Source organism: Ochotona princeps, unplaced genomic scaffold (assembly GCF_030435755.1).
Source record: "Ochotona princeps isolate mOchPri1 unplaced genomic scaffold, mOchPri1.hap1 HAP1_SCAFFOLD_598, whole genome shotgun sequence".
Lineage (NCBI taxonomy): Eukaryota > Metazoa > Chordata > Mammalia > Lagomorpha > Ochotonidae > Ochotona > Ochotona princeps.
The window spans coordinates 17,501-26,557 of record NW_026701660.1 but is presented as its reverse complement, the minus strand read 5'-3'; positions in this window follow the sequence as shown (position 1 = coordinate 26,557).

Below are 9,057 nucleotides of genomic sequence, written 5' to 3'. Positions count from 1 at the left end.
CACAGATACCCATCAGCGGGTGACAGAATAAAGAAAATGTGGCACACAAACACTATAGAATACTACCCATTCATAAAAATTAATGAAATTGTAAAACCTGATATACCTTTTTTTAAAAATTATTTTTTAATAATCTTACTTGGTTGATTAGGGAACAGAGTGTCAAGGGCTACAGGGTGAAAGTGGGAAATACCATTGTTTCCACATCAATATCATTTTACCCTGTATCTGGGGTCAGGGGAAAAAAAAAAAAAAAAAAAAAAAAGGGAAAAGCCCCACCCAACCTCCCACCCATCCCAGATCCCCAACGGGAGGCACGCTCTGAGGCTCCTGCTCATACAGTTCTGATAGTTCATCAGTTCTGGACTGCTGCCAATGTCTCAGTTCCAATCGCAATGAACCCTATTCAGAATCCACTGGCTGACAGTCTCTTCATGGTTGGGGTTCTAAGATCAGCAGTTCAGTTGGAGGGATCTCTCTCCAAAGAAACTTCATCTGAGATGATCACAGGCCTGATTTCTGCGCGAGTCTGCTAGTACACAGTCCAACACCGTCCGTCACACCGATCGGCTTATGATCATGCTGGTCGTTGGGATTGCCGGGTTCGTTCTGTTTCCAGGCCTGTCTTCCTCGTGAACCGACGGGTGTCGTAGTCCGGTTCGATCCTGCCCGCTTCATATTCGGTCCTCACGCAGACCGGTTGGAGCTGCAGCCTAGTCGGGAAGTAGTTGTCCAGCAGGGGAGCCCACATTCCCCTGTCAGCTTTGCCTCCTCCCCCTGACTATCACATGTGCTGTTTGGGCGCTGCAACCACATCTGGTACGGCTCACCTCACCTTGGCATTCCTTATTGTGTACTAGTATGTGTCGCAACCGAACCTGGCTCGACCCACACTCTGTTCTGGCGCTCGGACTCACCAGCGGGTGATGTGAACAGGTTCAGCCTGGTCTTGCCCCCAATCCATGCCATGTGTATACCAGTGGGATAATTTCCATAGCCTGTTCTGGGCTGTTTCCTATTTGTGCTGCTTGCGCTTACCTGCAGGGACTGTGTCCTGCCAGAGGAGTTGCCCAGGCTCCTCCATCAGAAACTCTCCCAGTGCCAGGTTTCACGCATACCAGTGGGTCCATGAGCCAGCCCTGTTCAGTCCACCTCCTGTCCTAGCAGGAACAGTGGTGTTTCCTGACTGTTCTTCAACCCAATCTGGTTCTTATTGTTGGACGGTGAAGGATCCTGAGGTGGAGCCGGCAGCCACACGCCAGTCAGGAGGACCCTGTGCGCGCGTGCGCGTGTCTGTGTGTGTGAGTGTGTGTGTGTGTGTGTGGTTGGGAGGGGTGTGTGTGTGTGTGTGTGTGTGTGTGTGTGTGTGTGTGGTTGGGAGGGGTGTTGCTGAGAGAAGGAGAGACAGAAAGAAATATCTCCTGCCCGCTGGCTGGTTCCCTCCCCAAGTGGTCGGGGCTGAGCAGAACCAAAACCAGGAGCCGGGAGCTTCTTCCCGGTCGGTCTCCGCCACACAGGCGGCTGCCGATACCGAAGGCTTTGTGCCATCCTCGACCGCTTTTCCAGGCCACAGGCAGGGAGCTGGACGGAAGTGGGGCAGCTGGGACTCGAACCGGCACCCGTATGGGATCTCGGCACGTACAGGCCGAGAAATGGAGCCACTAGGCAACCGCACACGCCTGGCCCAAGCAACAACTCTTGCCTTCCCCTCGTCTTCTTGTCTGGTCCGGGGAGATGCACGCTGTCGACATCTCTGGCCCAGGCCTTGTATGTTTGGCACATACGGCCTGATGATCTATGGGTAGCTTGCTGTTTTAGTTCAGGCAGGCCTTAACGTGCTCTCCGACGGGAGCTACGGCCTAGCTGACAGGAGGAGTGCCTGCCTGCCTGCCTGCCTGCCTGCCTGCCTGCCTGCCTGGCGTTCCCCTAGCAGGCTGGCGGGCTCCCAGCCCCAGATCTTGGGACCGTCTGGGGGCTAATGCGGTCCGGCCGGCCTGCCTGATGTAATTTTTTCACCCAGGCAGTCCCGGCGCTTTGCTGACAGCTGGGTGTTGTGGCCTAATCCGGCTGGCCCGCCCGCCCGCCCGCCCGCCCGCAACGCACCCACCCACCCGCCCAGCCATTTTGGCTCTCTTTTTGCCTGACTGGGTGCAGCGCCCTAACTTGATTCCGGTTCTCACGCTCCCTCTCCACCACCCCCACCGCACCACCCCCGGTTCTTGCGTGCGCCAGTGGGTGCTGTGGCACAATCTGAGATGGCCCACCACCAGTCCCAGCTATCGCCATTGGGCTGGGGTACGGCAACCTAGCCTGGCCTGGTCCATCCCCAGCCCTCCTGCGAACTGTGGGGTGCTAGCCAGTTCACAGTTCAATCCAGCCTGGCTTGCGCCCCAACCCGGCCTGGCTAATTATATGTGTGTTTTGGAAGGCAGCTCTTCTCTGCGTTCACATCTATCTTTCTTTTCTTTAGGATTTAGTCACTAGGCTAACATGCCGGCCGGACCCAACCAACCAACTAACCAACCAACCAACCAACCCCTTGTCTTTGATGGACCGTGGGTGGGTGGGTGGGTGGGGTGTGGAGGCGGAAGAGTTGGAGGGTCAGCTCACCATCTCTTATTCTGCGGAACTGAAGGGAAAGGGTGCTCTGAGGGAGAGACTGGGGCACCTGTGCCTGAGTTGTGGGTGTTGTGTGCGGTCGGCTCTGCGGACAAGTCAAGGGGACTTGAGGACGGCAGAGCAGGAGGACATATGGGCTGGCCTGTGCCCTTCCTGCCCGAGGATTTCTCTGGTGGATTGGGAATGAAAGGCCACTATGCCGACGTGAAGGCCTCACAGGTGGCCTTACCTGACACCTACTTCTCCCTCCATGTTCTGGATCCTGGCCAGGAACCACTCAGCGTGCAACCACTTCTGCTCACAAATTGGAAAGAGAAAGCTGTGTGATGCCCCCTCCTGGGATAGAGAGAGAGAGAGAGAGAGAGAGAGAGAGAGAGAGAGAGGCGAAGAGGCCCAATCCCAGCCTGGCTGCTCCCTTTCTCCTTTTCCTCATCTGGACCTTACCTGCAAATGGGGAACAGAGAAGACTGAATTGTTGTCACATTCTCACTAACTCAATTTCAATCTCTCTCTCTCTCTCTCTCTCTCTCTCTCTCTCTCCCCCTCTTTTCCTCTCTCTCCTTTCACATCCCTAACCTGTTTCCATGGCACATCCTTTCTGTCCCTGAGGAACTTCTTGGGTCTTGCAAGAGCTCACAGGAAGGACAGGCAGACGCAAGGGCGCTGCAGAATAGCTTCACTGGCTTTTCCTCCACTTTCATGTCCCTGTGGCTCCACTTCTGATCTAGCTCCCTGTTTGTGCCCTGGGAAAACAGCGGAGGGTGGTCCAAGTGTACGGGACCCTGCACCTGTGTGGGAGGCCTGGAAGAAACTCCCAGCGCCTGGATTCGGATCGGATCCAGTCAGCTCCGGCCGTGGTTGTGGCCATTTGGGGAGTGCACCGGCGGATGGAAATCTTTCTGTCCGTCTGTCTCTCCTTCTCTCTGCAAATCTGCCTTCCCAATGAAAATAAGTCAACCTCAAGGCCAAATAAATAAATAAAAATAAAACTAGAGAACAGAAAGTGAAAGCAAGACAGTGGGGGATACTGGCATTGTGGCACCGCACACACGCTCAACAGCCTGTCAGCAGACACACTGGCCTTGCCGTATGGGAACACCGATTTCATCTTGTTCCTGGCTCCTGGCTTCGGCCTAGCTTGGCCTCAGCTGCTGTGACACAGGAGGGAGAGAGCCCTTCCACACTTTGTGACAATACCGCCTAGGGAGGGACATCCAGGAGAGACAAGGGTGGAGGAAAGGTCTCTTGGCACAGATTGTGGGAACGGACTTGGGGTGAGGCGCTGACTGGGTTGTAGCTGTGTGTGTATAGGGAAATCTTTGCTGTACCAATGTGGTTGGGGACATTGAGATGGACTGAACCGGGTTTCTGATTTTTGTGAGACAGTCTTTCTCTCTTTCTCTCTCTCTCTCTCTCTCTCTCTCTCTCTCTCTCTCTCTCTCTCTCTCTCTCTCTCTCTCTTCTCTCTCATTACTGGATGAGGTTCCCCGGGAGAGCTGGGCTTGGAAAAACGTGGCCCAAGGGATGAATCTGGAACTGACCCCTGGGCTCGAGACTCAGTGTTGTCGTTGTGATCTCTTGTCTTTGCTCTTCCTGCTCCCCCATCCTTCATCTTCCCCGTCCCATCGCAACCCCAACTGACTCCAAACCAGAAACCCCAGCGTGTTTCAAGAATCCACTCGTGCTGTCTGCGCGCCATCTAGTGGCCACAGTATCGGATCGGACAAGAGGCGAAAGCCAAGATGGCGCTGACGGCAGAAGCCAAGATGGCGCCCGCGTCTGAACAAGTCTCGCGTCTCGCGAGGCCTCGGGGTGGTGGTCGGCGTGGAGTTTGGGGGGGTCGAGGAAGGAGGAGGGAGGGAGGGAGGGAGGGAGAGAGTCGGTCTGGCGCAGGCGCAGTAAGCACAGTCGGGCTTCTGGCTTGCTGGCTGAGCAGTGGCGGCGGTGCCGGCGGTGGGGGGAGGGGGGAGGGGGGAGGGGGCCGCGGCGGCAGAAACCGTCCTTCCGCCGGGCCGGGACTGCACTGTGCGCGCCTCTCTAGGTGCTCCTGCCACGTCCAGGCGGGGGGATCTGTTACCTTCCCAGGGATGTTGCCTTAGTTCTTTCTTCTTGGATCTCTCCATTCCTTTTAGGCTCTGTTTCTCTCTCTCTCTCTCTCTCTTTCTCTGTTTTGCTCGCCGATTCCCGCTTTCCTCTCTTTCTTTCTTTCGCTTTCTCCTTTTCACTGTCTCCTCTCCTTCTCCCACTCCCCTACATCTCCTAGAATTTCACTTGTGACTCCCACCTTTATTTGACAGTCTTCATCCTTACATTCTCTGCCTTCCCCTAGGTTGTTCTTGAGTTGTTTTTTCTCGTTCAATCTTTATAGGCCTTTCTCTCGCGTCCTCATTCTGGATTTATTTTCTTCCCTCATCGGTGTGTGTCTGGCCGTTGTACCTGCGTGTGTGTGTGTGTGTGTGTGTGTGTGTGTGTGTTCTCCCCTAATGTTTCCATTGCTTCCCTTTATGTTGTCTTTCTCTTTTCTTAGTTTTTGTCTTTCTTCTTCTTCTTCTTTTTTTTTTTTTGTATTCTTACCTTTGCCTTCCTTTCAGTTCTCATTCTCTCCTCCCCCCAGCCCCCCCCCCCCCGTTTCTCTCTCCCTTTTCTCTCTCTCAATGTCGGTGTTTTCATTTTATTTTCTGTCTGCCTTCTTCCTTTACCTTTGGCTTCCTTGGTCCTTCTTAACTTGTTTCTCTCTTCTCTTTCAATCTATATATGTTTTTCTCTCGCGTCCTCATGCTGGATTTATTGTCTTGCCTCATCTGTTTTACTCGTGTGTGTCTGTTTTTTTTTTTTTTCCCCCCAAAAAATTTTGTTCTACTGTGTCCATTGCTTCCCTTTATGTTGTCTTTCTCCTTTCCTAGTTTTTGGTCTTCCTGGTTTTTTTTTTTTTTTTTTCTTTCTTTCTTAGTTTTGCCTTCCTTTCAGTTCTCATTCTCTCCCCCCCCCCCCCCCGTTTCTCTCTCCCTTTTCTCTCTCAATGTCGGTGTTTTCATTTTATTTTCTGTCTGCCGTTTTCCTTTACCTGTGTGTGACCAAGTCTATCCACCCTTCCCCCAAGACTGTACTGATAGGTCAGATGTATCCTGTCACAGTAGATGCGTGGTCACTCACTACTACAACTCGATTCTCCCCAAGCCACGCGACCTGGTGTTCCATGCATCAACACCGAATGTTAACATTTCACCAGTGACGGTCACGACACAGTTTGGTTCTAAATGAGAGGCAAGGCAAAGCAACCGACCTGGCGGCCGGGACCAGCCAGCACCCCCTGCGAGGGGAGGGAGGGAGGGAGGCAGTGACACACATTTCCCTGCCTATCTCGGCTTCATTGCCTGGCTGCGTGCATCCAGCGTGCTGTCCCTTTGTCCCTTGGTGCTGGCTGTCTGACTCCACCTGGTGGCAGCCGTGCTGTAGCTGTAGAGCATTCTGGAGCCGGCAAGGGCGAGCAAGTGGGTGGAGAGCCCGGGACAGGATGTGACAAAGTCCCCAAGCTGCAGGCGGGAGAGTCCCAGCCCTGCTGGGACCTTGGTGGCTCGTGTGCTGTTCGGAGATTGAGCCTGGAGGCTTGCAAGTGAGCAGGCAGGCAGCTGCGGGGGTGGGTAGGTGTCTGCTCGCTCCCGATTGTAACCGGGCTGGAGTACCGCTAGAGTGCATGGGGTCGACCAGCACACCCTTTTATCACTGCCACCGTGCACTAGGGGACTCGATCGGGGCCGTCGGCGGGGCTGCGAGGCCACGGCCACCGGCCCGACACTTGTCGCCTGCACTAGGGGACCCGGCCGGGACCGTTGGTGGGGCTTGAGGCCACGGCCGCCGGCCCAGACGCTTGTCGCCTGCACAAGGGGACCCGGTCGGGGCCGTCGGCGGGGCTGCGAGGCCACGGCCACCGGCCCGACACTTGTCACCCGCACCCTAGGGGACCTGGTCGGGGCCGTTGGCGGGGCTGCGAGGCCACGGCCACCGGCCCGACACTTGTCGCCTGCACTAGGGGACCCGGCTGGGGCCGTTGGCGGGGCTGAGGCCCTGGGCCGCCGGCCCGACACTTGTCACCCGCACCCTAGGGGGACCTGGTCGGGGCCGTTGGCGGGGCTGCGAGGCCACGGCCACCGGCCCGACACTTGTCGCCTGCACTAGGGGACCCGGCCGGGGCCGTTGGCGGGGCTGAGGCCCTGGGCCGCCGGCCCGACACTTGTCACCCGCACCCTAGGGGGACCTGGTCGGGGCCGTTGGTGGGGCTGTAGAGTTGTTTGCTTTTCTCTAACTCCTGGGGTCGACCAGGTGGCCACAGGAGCATGCCCTGTGGGCGATGGCTGTGTTTTTGGGGACTTGTGACCCGGGCCCCCATCTGAGGGGCGGCTGTGTCCCATAGGTTGTCCCTGTTGTCCCCTGGAAGGGCATTTCTACACCTGCAGTTGTCATTTTGGATCTGCAGGTAGGTGCTGACACGCTGTCTCCTGGTGACTGTCACCGGAAGAGCTGGGCCCCTGGGTTCGCGTCTGGGGCGGTAGGGGGGAGCGCGATGGGCTGCCGGCGGCCTGGCGCTGGACTGCGTTCCCCCTGCCCATCCGGTGCCGAGCTCCCTGCCTGGGTTCGTGCGGGAGCTTGGTGTGCGATCCTGGCTTAGCCCTGCGACGGTGCCACCATCTCCGGCTTAGAATTTGCCCCGAGAGCGGCAGAGGTGAGGCTGGGCGCTGGGTCCTATACCCGTGTCCGTCTTCTGCCGCAGGTGGCCCGCTGCGTAGTGGTGGCTGACAGAACCCCCTCAGAACTGAGTCTCAGTGGTCGTCGGCCTTATGCCGCGTGTGCGTGTCAGGCGTTCCTCCGCTGGGGTTGGCCACCGCTGCTGAAGAGGCAAGGGGCTGGCGAGGCTGCCGACGGACCCCCCCCTGGCAGCTGTCCTCGCTGGGCGTGACCCCCTGTGCCTCGCGTGATGTCATAATCCTAGACCGAGACTTGACCGATGTGGTGATGTGGCGCTCTCCTGGGCCGGGCCTAAGCCGCTTACAGACGAGGGACGGCCATTCATGGCGAATGCTGCCGAGCTGCTCGTTCTGTCTTGCGGGCTCCTGGTTCCTCTTTCCCCTGCCTCGGCGTGGTGGGAGAGGCCAGGGGTGCGGAATCCGGCTCGATCTCCGCTCCCTCTGCCTTGTGCCGCCTGAAGGTGCTGGCGTTGGGGGTCCAGGCGGGGGTCCTCGGACGTGGCGGACACCCTTCGCCCTCTGCCGTGTCGGTGTGTCATGGTGTGTGGGCGGGCCCCGTCCCGCGGTGGTGGTGCGGGGCTTGTCTGGCAGAGTCTGACCCTGCTCAGCTCTCTGCGGTGCTCCTGGAGCGGTCCAGGTCGTTTGCCTCTCAGGCGCCTGGAACCGAGTGGTGCCGTCGCTCCTTCACTGCCCCGGTGTGCTCTCTCCCGGGTGTGCCGTCGCAGCCTCGCTGGCGTGTGCTGCTTGGTGCGTGGGAGTCCCTGGGGGGTCGAGGCGGTAAGGAAGAGGCAGCGTGGGTGCAGCGCAGGCCCGTCGCCGCCGCTGCTGCTGCCGCCTGTGGCCTTGCTTGGCCGCTGGTGTCCCCTGCGCGTCTGTGGGGGCAGGTGGCTTCCTTTCCTCTACCGCAGACCCCTCCGCCCGGCTTCGGGCTCGCCCCGCGGGTTGGGTGTTGCTCCCTCGAAGGGCCCTCTCGGCCTGGTGAGAGGTGCGCTCGGGGTTGGTGGGGTGCGGCCCACCTTCGGTGAGAAAAGCCTTCTCTAGCGATCCGACAGGGACGTGCCTTACGTGATGGGGTGCCGTATCCCCCGCTTGTCGCCGTTCCTTCCCTCCTGGTGTGTGTCGGTAGCCACGCTGCTGACGACGCGGATGGCTCGGGTTCGTTGTGCGTTAGGTGGCGATGGTCGCTCGTTCCCTCCGCCCTCCCCTCGGGGAGTGTGTGGGGGTTACGCGTGGGCTCTTCTGGCCCCCTTCCGCTGGGGGCCGGACGCTGCCTCTCGCACCTCTACCTCGCCGTGGCCCGTGCCTCCCCCCTCTGGGTCGGGGGAGGGTCCCGCTGGGCCGGGCCGGGTGTGTCCCGGTGCCTACTGTGGGCCTGACGGAGGGGCTCCTGTGGTCGCTCGCACGCACGCATGCGGTGCGCGTGTGTCGCCTCCGGTGTGTGGCCTTCCGCTTGCCACCTGGGGCCCTGGGGTTGTGTGTGGCTTTGTCCCGTGCTGTGCCCCTGTGGCCCTGGTGGTGGGGTGGCTCTGCTCGCTTCCCGCCCTGGGCTTGCCGTTGGCCCGCTGGCCGGTCACCGCCGGCGAGGGTGGTGCGGTGGGGCCACGGGTTTGGGCCTGTTGGGTCTCCCCTCGGCCGCGTCGGCCTTGGGAGCGTTCCTGCGGGGTTACGGCCCTCGGGACCGGGGCCCGGATGTTGG